Raw genomic sequence first — 16541 nt, 5'->3', positions numbered from 1 at the left:
TTGAACAAGCTAATTGCCCTCCTTAGTAAAGATAAAGTGGACAGAGATGAATGCAGCCAATGATGTCAACATGAAATTCAACATATTTCTTGACAAAATGATCCACCACTTTGAAGAGGCCTTTCCACAAAAACCAGTAAGAATAAATAATAATGATAATAATAATAATAATAATAATAGAAACAAGAGTTGGATAACACCAGCTATAAAAATCTCTTGTAAACATAAAAGAATACTCCACATGTTATGTAAACAAAGTAGTGACTTCCCCCAACTAACAGAATACTATAAAAACTACACATGTATCCTAAGAAGAGTGATCAGGCAAGCAAAAAGGATGCAAAATGATGAGTACATTGACAAATCCAGCAATAAAGTAAAAGAAATGTGAAATATCATAAAGAGGGGAAATGAAAGCTTCACACACGAACATAGAAATCAAACTGAACAATGAATCTATATCTAATCCCGAAGTTGTGGTGAACTCTTTCAACAATTTCTTTACGAGCATAGCTGAAAAATTGGTCAATAATAATCCTAACACAAATCACCAACCAGCAAACCAAAAATATCACACATGTGCAGAGTCAATTTTCATTACCAAAGTCACTGAAAATGATGTTGCAAAAGCCCTCAGAGTTAAAAAATTCATGTTCAGCTGGAATTGATGGTATCCCAGCAGCTGTAATCAAAAATTGTGAACACACAATTGCTGAACAATTAGTCATCTCTGTGACTGTTCTTTCCAGGCAGGTATCTTCCCTGAAGCTCTGAAACTTTCTAAAGTAATTCCTGTCTTCAAAAAAGGTGATAATAATATATGAATAACTACAGGCCTATCTAAATCTCATCCTGATTTTCTAAAGTTTTTGAAAAAAAATGATGTACAAAAAATGGACTTCATTGGAGAAAAAAATTACTAAGTTTAGCTCAACATGGGTTCAGAAGCAACAAATTTACCGAAACTGCAGTATATGATTGCATGAATACGCTATTAGAACTGTTAGATAGAAAACAACCCATAACAGGCATATTTCTCGATTTGTCAAAGGCTTTTGACACTGTTGACCACAAAATATCACTGGAAAAAATAGAACACTATGGTACCAGAGGAATTGCAAACAACTGGATTGCTACATTCCTAACCAATCAGATGCAGAGTGTCAGCATGAAATACACTAATAGACAAAGCAACTCAATAATCGAAATTTTATCAAGTAACAAAACTGTAAAGCAAGGTGTTCCACAGGAGTCAGTATTGGTACCCTTACTTTACCTCCAGTATATTAATGACTTGAGGCTGAATGTTGATGCACACAAAACAATAATAGCTTCCATGATCTTTCACACAACACAAAATGCAAATTCCTCTCAGCCATTTGTCACTGTAAATAACCAGCCAATAGATACCGACACTGTTTTCAAGTTCCTGGGTCTGTGGGTTCAAGATAACTTGAAATAGAATACACATACAGGAAAGGTAAATGCCAGGATTTGTACTGGCTGTTACGCATTGAGTGTTCTGAAAACATGCTAGCCTGAAAACATTAACCAGCGCGTACTACGCTTATGTACTAGCCCACCTAAAATATGGTGTAATATTCTGGGGAAATTCTCCAACTGCTCTGAGCACATTCAGAATCCAGAAGAGAGCAATGAGGATTATTACTGGGAGCAAACCCAGAGACTCCTGCAAACCCATCTTCAGAAAGTTGGAAATCCTTACACTGCCTTGGCTCTACATTCTCAAGACTAAAATTTTTCAGAAACCACATAGTGCCAACTGACCCCAGAGTCGTAAAAAATAATGAAATACATGAACACAACACCAGGAAAAATGCAAATCTGTATGTTATACGTACAAACACTCAAAGGGAGCTTTCCACATGGGCCTCCAACTGTTCAACAATCTTCCCACTAGTATTAAGTCCATCGAAGACAACATAAAATTTAGCAAAGCCATGAAGTCATATTTGTTGTGTCACTGTTTTTCTCTGTAAATGAATACTTAGAACAGTAATCTTGCTATTTGTGTTAAATTGAAGACATTGAGCAATATAATACATTAGGATACTATAGGCCTATGTTAATATATGTTAACAATGTTAACTGATATTTTCCGACATGTGCAACACACTGTGTACCATCAGATCACATGGAATAAATAAATAAATAAATAAATAAATATATTAGAGTTGTTAACACGTTGAATGACATATGCCCACTGGTGGGCATTTTGAATTCTGTCAACTTGTGTGCTAACCTGTGGTCATTCAGTGTATCTTACTTCAAGCCTGTGTGCACAACCTTGGGTGTGTTTTATATATTATAAACATACACCAGAGGATTTTGTGGTCACAGTGAATAACAAAGCCATATGCAGACTGAGGAGAATGTGTACACTGATACTAAGTTTCGAGGATCCACATTGACACGTTACACGATTATATTTTTTGTTTTCCTGAAATGCTACATAGAAGGTTACAAATATGCTCATAAAATAAAAATATGATTTGTGAACTAGCTCTTACAACTATTAACATATTTATTCAAATGGAGTGAGATTTAATGGAACCTGCCAAAACTTGCCAAATTAGGCGTTTAAGTGCAGATATTATTTGCTTCAGGTAATTCTGTCAATGGATGCAGGAACACCTTGGTACTGCTCTGCAATAACAACCCAGCTGTATAATTTTGACTTACACTCCCAAATACATTGCACATCTTGAAATGTTGTTATGATGAGAGAATACTATTAGACAAACTTTTTTTGATAGCTTACGAAAAGGTTGTACAAGGAGTAGAGGAAGCAAATTCCACCCAAATTGAGATTGCTGCAGTGAGAGGAGCAGTGCAAAGGAGAATAAGCTCTATCTCGTGCAGTGCTGATGTACTCATGTTTGAAAGAATCTTAATGACATCTTTGATGTGGAGAGTGGCAGAACACAATTAGGATGATGATCAACAACACAAGCTAAACATGTCTCTTCTTCCTGCTTTGCTGCGAGAGATTCTTTTCATATATATCACATAAGACAGAACTACTATTTGCAAAATACAGGGCTATTACAAATGATTGAAGCGATTTCATAAATTCACTGTAGCTCCATTCATTGACATATGGTCACGACACACTACAGATACGTAGAAAAACTCGTAAAGTTTTGTTCGGCTGAAGCCGCACTTCAGGTTTCTGCCGCCAGAGCACTCGAGAGCGCAGTGAGACAAAATGGCGACAGGAGCCGAGAAAGCGTATGTCGTGCTTGAAATGCACTCACATCAGTCAGTCATAACAGTGCAACGACACTTCAGGACGAAGTTCAACAAAGATCCACCAACTGCTAACTCCTTTCGGCGATGGTATGCGCAGTTTAAAGCTTCTGGATGCCTCTCTAAGGGGAAATCAACAGGTTGGCCTGCAGTGAGCGAAGAAATGGTTGAACGTGTGCGGGCAAGTTTCACGTGTAGCCTGCGGAAGTCGACGAATAAAGCAAGCAGGGAGCTAAACGTACCACAGCCGACGGTTTGGAAAATCTTACGGAAAAGGCTAAAGCAGAAACCTTACCGGTTACAATTGCTACAAGCCCTGACACCCGATGACAAAGTCAAACGCTTTGAATTTTTGGCGCGGTTGCAACAGCTCATGGAAGAGGATGCGTTCAGTGCGAAACTTGTTTTCAGTGATGAAGCAACATTTTTTCTTAATGGTGAAGTGAACAGACACAATGTGCGAATCCGGGTGGTAGAGAATCCTCACGCATTCGTGCAGCAAATTCGCAATTCACCAAAAGTTAACGTGTTTTGTGCAATCTCACAGTTTAAAGTTTACGGCCCCTTTTTCTTCTGCGAAAAAAACATTACAGGACACATGTATCTGGACATGCTGAAAAATTGGCTCATGCCACAACTGGAGACCGACAGCACCGACTTCACCTTTCAACAGGATGGTGCTCCACCGCACTTCCATCATGATGTTCGGCATTTCTTAAACAGGAGATTGGAAAACCGATGGATCGGTCGTGGTGGAGATCATGATCAGCAATTCATGTCATGGCCTCCACGCTCTCCTGACTTAACCCCATGCGATTTCTTTCTGTGGGGTTATGTGAAAAATTCAGTGTTTAAACCTCCTCTACCAAGAAACGTGCCAGAACTGCGAGCTCGCATCAACGATGCTTTCGAACTCATTGATGGGGACATGCTGCGCCGAGTGTGGGAGGAACTTGATTATCGGCTTGATGTCTGCCGAATCACTAAAGGGGCACATATCGGACATTTGTGAATGCCTAAAAAAACTTTTTGAGTTTTTGTATGTGTGTGCAAAGCATTGTGAAAATATCTCAAATAATAAAGTTATTGTAGAGCTGTGAAATCGCTTCAATCATTTGTAATAATCCTGTATATAGTGGAACTTAGCAGCCCACAACTCAGCCTATATTTTCATGGTCCATCGCAAAATTAAGCATTGTGAGTACGATGTGCACCAAGTAACTGCACACATTGCAGAGAAGAAGCGTTCTAGGAATTCACGCATGAACTTTACATTCCCTTTAATAACGGTTGTGTCTTAATAAAGATCAGTTTGTTGCTTTGTGGTTTACGTAACTGCAGTACAAAACTGAAAAATAATTTTCATGCAGACTTAAGTTCTTTTTCAGGGTTCAGAGTAGGTATTGTGGTGTACTGTTACTCATGCTCTGATCTTACGTGGCAAAAAACTGAACCCCTGTCAGTCGGAAAAAAAACTTACTGAAGAATCCTGTTTTACTAAATCACAAGCAACCCTCCATTCTTAAGATTTCTATATTACTGATGCTTGATTGTTACCATTGTGGTCATATAGTTATTCAGTTTCCAGTGAGAAACACAGCTCTCTCATGCAAGTGAACAAGTTTCAGCATGTTTTTGTAACGTGCTGTTGATTGAATGGTGTTAAGTGTATTTTAGCTGGCACAAAGAGCTTATCCATGTCGCTGTTGGTGAGAGAGTGAACAGTCATCAAACAGGTTTTTAAATAAATTTCAAAATGAAAAAAATTGTGCCCATTGATACATTTATTGCCTTAATGATTTTGTTTGTTTGCATATCTAGAACTGTTCATAGCAAAAGTGTGTTTATAGCAACAGGAATTTGCAGTGCAGTTGGCACAAAATGCAAAAAGCAGTCCAATAATGCACTTAATACCTATATATTTTTCTTTGCATATGCATGGTCAAAGCTGTAATGAATGATCAGAATTTCTCTTTTCCAAATTGTTCTTTCATATATTTCGCAGTTAAAAACAGGCACAGAATGTAACATAATTATCTTTATATTCGTAGATTTTTAGAGCATATCAAGGATTTAATATGGAAATAACCTGTTTCAGAAGCTTCACAACTACACTAAATTTCTGGGAAGAAGTAATTTTTCTATATGATCCCTTTTTTTATTATTTGAAATACACACTATTTCAAACAATTTGTGATGCGTTGTTCCACCACCCCCCCACCCCCCACCTGGATATTATCAGATGCATCACTTGATAATGCCTAAAGGATAAAAATTAACAAATTGCAAATGAAATGAAGTGCAGTGTTATTTCAAATTTAAAAAAAAAAAAAAAAAAAAAAAAACTACATGAGAACGACTGAAAAAGATACCATGTTTGTTGGACGAGGACTCATGTTTGTAATATCCAAACAATATTTAAATTTTTTTGTACTATCTGTAGTTCAGTACATTCATAAACCATATAAATTGAAGTAGTTTTACAATAAATAATTCTTAAAAAGTGACTGGTTTTTGGTTTTCCTTCTCCTGAAATCAAATGCCTTTTACATATTGGTAAGTTTCCATAAGCTTAAAAATAGCTTTCCATATAAGCAGATCAGAGGGTACATTAAACCGCCATGGAAAAGACCATGGATCACTAGAAGGATTAAAGTATGCTATGAGTGAAAAAGGAAATGTATTTGTTAGCAAGAACAATTAGAGATGCACAACAAAAGTACTCAAAATTATTAAGAAAAGCTATTAAAAAAATCAAGGAATATGCACTTTAACGTCAGAAATCAGTAAGTCGAACAACAGACTTAGGCTGTATGGAATGAAGTAAAACAAGATGCAGGACAACTAGGTGCAGAATGGGATAACATTACTACTGAATTGAATAGGACTATAAATATTAAGTCAAGTAACAAATATATTTAATAATCATATCTTAAATATAGTAGAAAGCATAGAGGTAAACAGATCAAAATTACAGCAGTATGTTGAGAAAGTAGCTCTCTTAAAATTTGGTCAGATGAGTATATAACCAGCTTCATCTACTGAAACTGAGAAAATTAAACATTCTGTCAAAAATAAAAGCTGAAAAGCTGATCTTGTTTTGATGGTGTTCCCAATAGAATACTAAAGATTTGTTCCCAATAAGCCCCAGTCTTACCTGAAATATGTAATGTATCACTCACTCGAGGCAGTTCCCATATAGATTGAAGTATACCATTGTTAAACCCATCTTTAAGAAATATGAAGAGAGATGTAGATAATTACTGACCTGTTTTGCTGCTCAAATCATTTTCCAGAATTTTTGGGAAGGTGATGTATTCTAGAATAGTATCTCCCCTTAAAATTGTCAGCAAACCACAGTTTTTATTTCAGGAGAGATGTTCTACTGAGAATGCAATTTACATGTACACTTAACAAATTTTACCAAGCATTAAATAATAAAAAGTGCTGGTTAGTATTTTATTTGACCTATCTAAGGCATTTGACTATGCGAATCACAGTTTTATGCAATTGATGGTATAGCCAATGAGTGGATAGTGTCATACTTAATGAAATAATGCAAAAAGTTGTATTTATTAATTCAGCCAAAATAGACTGGGGGCTAATTCTGATTGGGGAGAAATCACATATGGGATTCCCTGAGGCTCAAACTTAGGTCCACTGTTGTTCCTCATATATGTAAACGATCTTCCGTATAAGATATAACAAGCAGACTTAGCTCTTTTTGGAGATCTCGTTGTCAACAGGATGTTAGACATTAATCTCCCCCATTGTTCTTAAAAGAATCAGTGACTGGTCTCCTGAGAATGGTCTCACTTTTAATTTAAAAAAGACACAACACATTCAGTTCTGCAGATCTAGGCACACAACACCAACGAGAACTGTGTCGTATTTTGGAGAGAAGAGGAATTTGTGGCACAACTTGACTAGAAGACAGGGTCGGTTGGTAGAACTCATTCTGAGGCACCAAGGGATCACCAATTTAGTATTGGAAGGAAGTGTGAAGGGTAAAAATCGTAGAGCGAGACCAAGAGATGGATACGCTAAGCAGATTCAGGAGAATATAGGGGTATATTAGTTACTCAGAGATGAAGAAGCTTGCACACAGTAGGATAGCATGGAAAGCTGCATCAAACCAATCTCTGGACTGAAGAGCATAACAACAACAACAGCTCTGGTGCTATTTTCCAAGTAAGATTCTCTGAATGATACATGTGCTACCAACTCAGCAGTACTGCTGGAGTCTGACATCACAATGTGCATGGCGGGCCTCACTGTATGTATGGTCATGCTAAGGAGGCACTCATCTGGAACTTCATCTCAACATACCTTCTAATTACTGAAAGCATTATAACTTTAACTGAATAATATAAACTCCTGGTAGGAATATCAACATTGTGCGAAAAGACAGAGTACCACTTACCATAAAGATAACATGTTAAGTTCCAGACAGGCACAATTACAAGACACTTACACACAAGCTTTCTGCCACAGTCTTCATTGGAAAAGGAAAGAGACACACACACCATTCATTCACACAAGCAAGCACACCTTACACACGACTGAGAACTCTGGCCATCCTTCTGCTGCCCTCTGTCTAACCTCCTGACTGCACCTAGCTGCCCTACCCCCTCTCCATCTTGTCCCTGTATGCTCCCACAACCAGCACTCTACCATCTCCCTGCTGCACCCTGCTAGCCCTCCCCTCCACATCCCAGTTGCCTGCTTACCTCCACCACCCAGATTGCTTCTACCATCATGTGCAGCTGCTCGCAGTCTCGTCTCAACAGCCAGAGACAGTGGCCACATGTGTGTGAGCTGCATTTGCACAAGTGTGTGTGTGTGTGTGTGTGTGTGTGTGTGTGTGTGTGTGTGTGTTATGCCTAGTTCAGAAGAAGGCCTGTTGGGTGAAAGATTACTTGTTTGGGAGATGTTTTGTTGTGCCTACCTGTGACCCAACATCTCCACTATATGGCGAGTAGAATCTATCCTTTTCATAATATTGTCATGGTTCCATCCTGGATTTCCATTGTTAGTTGCAAACATAAAATAGATTTCCTACCCTATTCAGTTCCTATTTTATAACATCTGGAATATATTGTTAGTGACCAAGTTGTGTTCTCATGCAGTTGTAATTGTGTTCTTCAAGCTGCTTCAATTCATTAATAACACTCATTCCAAAAAATATTCTGGGTGAGGTGTTAGGTAGAGGCTGACAGAGGGGTAAGGGAGCAAGGGGCAGACAGTTAAGTTTCTGCCTTTGTTTTACCCTTATAATCACATTTACTTTTCCTTTCTTGTCTATCTTTATATTCTTAAGTTTCCATTGTTTTCATTTCTTTTACCTCTTCTGCATTACTGGTTTGTCTGCCCTTTTTCTCTTCTGTTGTTAATCATTATAAATTTGTTTCCATTCCTAGTTTATTCTCCCTATATCTCTGTCACACGAGATCATTCATTTCTGTGAACAGGTTATGATAAAAAAATATGCACCAGACCAGGACTAAAATCCCAGATTTCAAGTTTTTCATAGGCAGTCACCTTAACCAGTAGGCTGTCTGAGCACACATCCAGGCCCAATTATTGTCACTGATGTTCCAGCTATGATTTCCAAGTACTGCTACCAAGATCATTTCTAACTTCTTTTGATTTTTAAATATTACCTGTCAGTGACATTCGATTGCTGGGTTTCTTCTTGCTGTTAAAACTTCTTTATGCATTATCCTGAATAAATTTGTTCACTCTTCTTCTTTTTATAAAAAGAAACACTGTTGTAATATGTTATTCCAAGGCAACTGAATAACTGCACAGTATGGTTGGTACTGTTAAATTATTCCACGAAATTTGGACAGAGTGGTTATAGCCATGAGTTACAATCAAATTTTCTAGCAGAGGGAAAAAACAATAACTTTTATGTTGGAAATAAAAACTGGTTCATAATCTCAACATCACAAAAGTTATAAAAATAGATGTGACACTGTGGAGCTTAGAATCCAGTTACAATTTCAAATGAACTGATATTTTGTAACATTCTTTATGTTTATACTGTTCAACAAAATTTAAGGAAGGCTGCCTGGTATGGTGGTTTTAATCATCACTATACAGACTTATTCATGCGTACCTCCAGAGTTTCAGAAGACAACTATGCAAAACCAAAAGGTATACAAAACAAACTTACATATCAGGGCATCTAACCAAATTTCTAACTTATATTACAGGTGATCAAAATGGGCACTGTTTGTGACATAGCAAATGTCAATACGATGGTCGAACTCTTGCCAAATGTGCCCGAACACGTCATTGTCACTATTAGCAACTGCATTATGCATCTTTATGATTCTTCCGCCCCCCTCCTCTGCCCCCCCCCCTCCCCACCCCCATGAACCATGGACCTTGCCGTTGGTGGGGAGGCTTGTGTGCCTCAGCGATACAGATGGCCGTACCATAGGTGCAACCACAACGGAGGGGTATCTGTTGAGAGGCCAGACAAACGTGTGGTTCCTGAAGATGGGCAGCAGCCTTTTCAGTAGTTGCAGGGCCAAGAGTCTGGATGATTGACTGATCTGGCCTTGTAACAATAACCAAAACGGCCTTGCTGTGCTGGTACTGCAAATGGCTGAAAGCAAGGGGAAACTACAGCCGTAATTTTTCCCGAGGGCATGCAGCTTTACTGTATGGTTAAATGATGATGGTGTCCTCTTGGGTAAAATATTCCGGAGGTAAAATAGTCCCCCATTTGGATCTCCGGTGGGGACTACTCAAGAGGACGTTGTTATCAGGAGAAAGAAAACTGGCGTTCTACGGATCGGAGCATGGAATGTCAGATCCCTTAATCGAGCAGGTAGGTTAGAAAATTTAAAAAGGGAAGTTAGATATAGTGGGAATTAGTGAAGTTTGGTGGCAGGAGGAACAAGACTTCTGGTCAGTTGAATACAGGGTTATAAATACAAAATCAAATAGAGGTAATGCAGGAGTAGGTTTAATAATAATGAATAAAAAAATAGGCGTGCGGGTAAGCTACTACAAACAGCATAGTGAACGCATTCTTGTGGCCAAGATAGACACGAAGCCCACTCCTACTACAGTAGTACAAGTTTATATGCCAACTAGCTCTGCAGATGATGAAGAAATTGATGAAATGTATGATGAGATAAAAGAAATTATTCAGATAGTGAAGGGAGACGAAAATTTAATAGTCATGGGTGACTGGAATTCGAGTGTAGGAAAAGGGAGAGAAGGAAACATAATAGGTAAATATGGATAGGGGCTAAGAAATGAGAGAGGAAGCCATCTGGTAGAATTTTGCACAGAGCATAACTTAATCATAGCTAACACTTGGTTCAAGAATCATAAAAGAAGGTTGTATACATGGAAGAATCCCGGAGATACTAAAAGGTATCAGATAGATTATATAATGGTAAGACAGAGATTTAGGAACCAGGTTTTAAATTGTAAGACATTTCCAGGGGCAGATGTGGACTCTGACCACAATCTATTGGTTATGAACTGCAGATTAAAATTGAAGAAACTGCAAAAAGGTGGGAATTTAAGGAGATGGGACCTGGATAAACTGAAAGAACAAGAGGTTGTAGAGAGTTTCAGGGAGAGCATAAGGGAACAATTGACAGGAATGGGGGAAAGAAATACAGTAGAAGAAGAATGGGTAGCTTTGAGGGATGAAGTAGTGAAGGCAGCAGAGGATCAAGTAGGTAAAAAGACGAGGGCTAGTAGAAATCCTTGGGTAACACAAGAAATATTGAATTTAATTGATGAAAGGAGAAAATATAAAAATGCAGTAAATGAAGCAGGCAAAAAGGAATACAAACGTCTCAAAAATGAGATTGACAGGAAGTGCAAAATGGCTAAGCAGGGATGGCTAGAGGACAAATGTAAGGATGTAGAGGCTTATCTCACTAGGGGTAAGATAGATACTGCCTACAGGAAAATTAAAGAGACCTTTGGAGAAAAGAGAACCACTTGTATGAATATCAAGAGCTCAGATGGAAATCCAGTTCCAAGCAAAGAAGGGAAAGCAGAAGAAGGAGTATATAGAGGGTCTATACAAGGGTGATGTACTTGAGGACAATATTATAGAAATGGAAGAGAATGTAGATGAAAATGAAATGGGAGATACGATACTGCGTGAAGAGTTTGACGGAGTACTGAATGATTTAAGTCGAAACAAGGCCCCGTGAGTAGACAACGTTCCATTAGAACTACTTACAGCCTTGGGAGAGCCAGCCCTGACAAAACTCTACCATTTGGTGAGCAAGATGTATGAGACAGGCGAAATACCCTCAGACTTCAAGAAGAAAATAATAATTCCAATCCCAAAGAAAGCAGGTGTTGACAGATGTGAAATATACCAAACTATCTGTTTAATAAGCCATGGTTGCAAAATACTAACATGAATTCTTTACAGACGAATGGAAAAACTGGTAGAAGCCGACACATTAGGTTTATAGCATTTGTAGACTTAGAGAAAGCTTTTGACAATGTTGACTGGAATACTCTCTTCCAAATTCTAAAGGTGGCAGGGGTAAAATACAGGGAGCGAAAGGCTATTTACAATTTGTACAGAAACCAGATGGCAGTTATAAGAGTCGAGGGGCATGAAAGGGAAGCAGTGGTTGGGAAGGGAGTGAGACAGGGTTGTAGCCTCTCCCCAATGTTATTCAATCTATATATTGAGCAAGCAGTAAAGGAAACAAAAGAAAAATTCGGAGTAGGTATTAAAATCCATGGAAAAGAAATAAAAACTTTGAGGTTCGCCGACGACATTGTAATTCTGTCAGGGACAGCAAAGGACTTGGAAGAGCAGTTGAATGGAATGGACAGTGTCTTGAAAGGAGGATATAGGATGAACATCAACAAAAGCAAAACGAGGATAATGGAATGTAGTCGAATTAAATCGGGTGATGCTGAGGGAATTAGATTAGGAAATGAGACACTTAAAGTAGTAAAGGAGTTTTACTATTTGGGGAGCAAAATAACTGATGATGGTAGAAGTAGAGAATATATAAAATGTAGACTGGCAATGGCAAGGAAAGTATTTCTGAAGAAGAGAAATTTGTTAACATCGAGTATAGATTTAAGTGTCAGGAAGTCGTTTCTGAAAGTATTTGTATGGAGTGTAGCCATGTATGGAAGTGAAACATGGATGATAAATAGTTCAGACAGGAGAAGAATAGAAGCTTTTGAAATGTGGTGCTACAGAAGAATGCTGAAGATTAGATGGGTAGATCACATAACTAATGAGGAGGTATTGAATAGAATTGGGGAGAAGAGGAGTTTGTGGTACAACTTGACGAGAAGAAGGGACCGGTTGGTAGGACATGTTCTGAGGCATCAATGGATCACAAATTTAGCATTGGAGGGCAGCGTGGAGGGTAAAAATCATAGAGGGAGACCAAGAGATGAATACACTAAGCAGATTCAGAAGGATGTAGGTTGCAGTAGGTACTGGGAGATGAAGAAACTTGCACAGGATAGAGTAGCATGGAGAGCTGCATCAAACCAGTCTCAGGACTGAAGACTACAAAAAAGATTCTTCCAAATTAAGTGGCAGTGGAAGCAGGGAAGTATGATTTTTTTAAAATTAATCCAATAAAAGAAAAATAATATAGCGTTGAGACAGGAGACCATTGGGACTACAGAAGAGGCAGTCTGGCAATGAAGTAATCACATCTGTTTGGAGGAAAGTGTGGTGGAGCACTCTCTTATTGCAAAATGAAGTCTCTCATGTCTTGCTAAAATTGTGGCACAAGCCATTGCTGCAGCATGTCCAGGTCCATGAAACCAGTCCTAATTTTCTCTGCACAGAAAAATGGACCATATATTTCTGAAAAATGCATAACACAAAACATATTAACTTTAGGTGAACCATGACTGCGTTCCAAAATGACATGTGAATTTTCTGTGATCCAGATGTGCATGTTACGACAGTTCACATTTCCAGGCACAAGAAATGTGGTCAGTCACTGAAAATTAACTTCTGCGAGAAACCACCTTCCACCGATGGTTACTGGAAGTCATAGCAAATGTCAGAATGAAGCTCATTGTCCCAAATATCCAGTGCATGTAACAAACAAGTGCAACTAGTACAGTTTTAGACATAGTAGAATGTACAAGAGAATTGATTGTGATATTTGCAGTTCTCTGCTTGTGTATGTTGTCAGATTCTTCAGGCTGCTAATGAATGATTTTCATATGCACTCCATCTTTTCTGCTGATAGCTAGCCAGCCAGCAGGTTTTCTTTGCACCACATAAGCAACTGGTCTCACAGAATGTGTCACCCATGGATGTTTTGTACATTGGAGATTTTACTTCATATTTGGTATGAAATCATCATTGAACCAACACACTGACTTATATTTAGCAAGTTAAGGGACATGAAAGGCACACTTCTTTCCATTATACATCATGTTGAGTTAGAAAACTGCTGCAGAAGCAAAGGGAACTTCACAGCAAACATAAACATAGGCAAAGCCTCGCAGACAAACAAAAATTACGCGAAGCGAAATGTAGTATGAGAAGGGATATGCCTCTCGCATTCAATGAATTCGAAAGTAAAGTTCTATGTACTGACTTGGAGGAAAATCCTAAGAAATTTTGGTCTTATGTCAAAGCGGTAGGTGGATCAAAACAAAATGTTCAGACACTCTGTGACCAAAATGGTACTGAAACAGAGGATGACAGACTAAAGGCTGAAATACTAAATGTCTTTTTCCAAAGCTGTTTCACAGAGGAAGACTTCACTGTAGTTCCTTCTCTAGATTGTTGCACAGATGACAAAATGGTAGATATCGAAATAGATGACAGAGGGATAGAGAAACAATTAAAATCACTCAAAAGAGGAAAGGCTGCTGGACCTGATGGGATATCAGTTCAATTTTACACAGAGTACGCGAAGGAACTTGGCGCCTCCTTGCAGCTGTGCACTGTAGGTCTCTAGAAGAGCATAGCGTTCCAAAGGATTGGAAAAGGGCACAGGTAATCCGCGTTTCCAAGAAGGGACATCGAACAGATGTGGAGAACTATAGACCTATATCTCTTAACGTCGATCAGTTGTAGAATTTTGGAACACATATTATGTTCGAGTATAGTGACTTTTCTGGAGACTAGAAATCTACTCTGTAGGAATCAGCATGGGTTTTGAAAAAGACAATCGTGTGAAACACAGCTCGTGCTATTCGTCCACGAGACTCAGAGGGCCATAGACACGGGTTCCCAGGTAGATGCCGTGTTTCTTGACTTCCGCAAGGCGTTCAATACAGTTCCCCACAGTCGTTTAATGAACAAAGTAAGAGCATATGGACTATCAGACCAATTATGTGGTTGGATTGAAGAGTTCCTAAATAACAGAACACAGAATGTCATTCTCAGTGGAGAGAAGTCTTCCGAAGTACGAGTGATTTCAGGTGTGCCGCAGGGGAGTGTCGTAGGACCATTGCTATTCACAATATACATAAATTACCTTGTGGGTAATATCGGAAGTTCACTGAGGCTTTTTGCACATGATGCTGTGGTATATTGAGAGGTTGTAACAATGGAAAATTGTACTGAAATGCAGGCAGATCTGCAATGAATTGACGCATGGTGCAGGGAATGGCAATTGAATCTCAATGTAGACAAGTGTAATCTACTGCGAATACATAGAAAGAAAGATCATTTATCATTTAGCTACAATATAGCAGGTCAGCAACTGGAAGCAGTTAATTCCATAAATTATCTGGGAGTAGGCATTAGGAGTGATTTAAAATGGAATGATCATATAAAGTTGATCGTCGGTAAAGCAGATGCCAGACTAGGATTCATTGGAAGAATCCTAAGGAAATGCAATCCGAAAACAAAGGAAGTAGGTTACAGTACACTTGTTCGCCCACTGCTTGAATACTGCTCACCAGTGTGGGATCCGTGCCAGATAGGGATGATAGAAGAGATAGCAAAGATCCAACGGAGAGCAGCGCGCTTCGTTACAGGATCATTTAGTAATCGCGAAAGCGTTACGGAGATGATAGATAAACTCCAGTGGAAGACTCTGCAGGAGAGATGCTCAGTAGCTTGGTACGGACTTTTGTTGAAGTTTAGAGAACATACCTTCACCGAGGAGTCAAGCAGTGTATTGCTCCCTCCTATGTATATCTCGTGAAGAGACCATGAGGATAAAATCAGAGAGATTAGAGCCCACACAGAGGCATACCGACAATCTTTCTTTCCCCGAACAATACGAGACTGGAATAGAAGGGAGAACCGATAGAGGTACTCAAAGTACCCTCTGCCACAAACCGTCAGGTCGTTTGCGGAGTATGAATGTAGATGTAGTAGATGTGGATGTTGCAATCCACCTGCCACTAGTGGTGCTCTCCTCAAATACACTACTGTATGTATAGTTAATCGAAACTCGGGGAGATACTACATCCACTGATGTGTGTATTTTTCTGTATGTCACACAGAAACTTATGAATAACAATATATATTCAGCCAGTAAAATTCTAAACAGCAACAGGTATCTTTTATCTTTTCCTGTCTGTATCACATTGCTGCATTTATAATGGTTCATACAGGAAGTACTAGAGATAAAAAGTATGGTTCCTACACAGAAGCAAGTCAAGCTGTTTGCTTCTTAGAATTTAAGTTATGTACTTCCAATCTCAGGTTCTGACAGAGCATAAGTAATTCTTGTGCAAATAGAAAAACTGAGAACATCAGAATTTGCGTCTTTTGGCAAGGTCAGATCTGGACTGGGATAATTTCAACAATTGACATTTCATACAGTTGGAATTCTATGGTCTCTTTCCTCCTGCATTTGTTGATATGGGATTGAGAGGCAGGTGCTACTGTTCACCCCAAAATAAGTAGGAGGTTCCTGCCCAAAAATATAATGTCAGAATACAGAGTCGAGCTTCAGTGCTAATAGAATACAACTGCCCAAGACAATGTAGCTAGTCAAGTGTATGTGTATTCTATTAGCTCTGTAGTAGGATTTTGTCTGAAAGCTTAGCCAATTTCTCAGTTTTGTTTGTGTGCCTATTGATGCCTCAACTAAATGGTGAGTTGTTATCTTCACTCTTTCCATCATTAATGTTCCACCAAGAATGCACAACACTTTGTTAATCATTGTATGTTTTTTTGAAGCCAGATCAAACTACCACATCCACCTTCACCTGTAGCAGACACCCATGTGTATAAAAAGCCTTACAGTCTCTTCAGTCTGACATGCTGCTTGCAGGAAGTAGTCACTTGTGTATTAAAAAAATTACTGTTCTGT

This window comes from Schistocerca piceifrons, chromosome 1, assembly GCF_021461385.2.
Source record: "Schistocerca piceifrons isolate TAMUIC-IGC-003096 chromosome 1, iqSchPice1.1, whole genome shotgun sequence".
NCBI lineage: Eukaryota > Metazoa > Arthropoda > Insecta > Orthoptera > Acrididae > Schistocerca > Schistocerca piceifrons.
The sequence above is the reverse complement of the archived record's forward strand: the minus strand, read 5'-3'. Positions refer to the sequence as shown.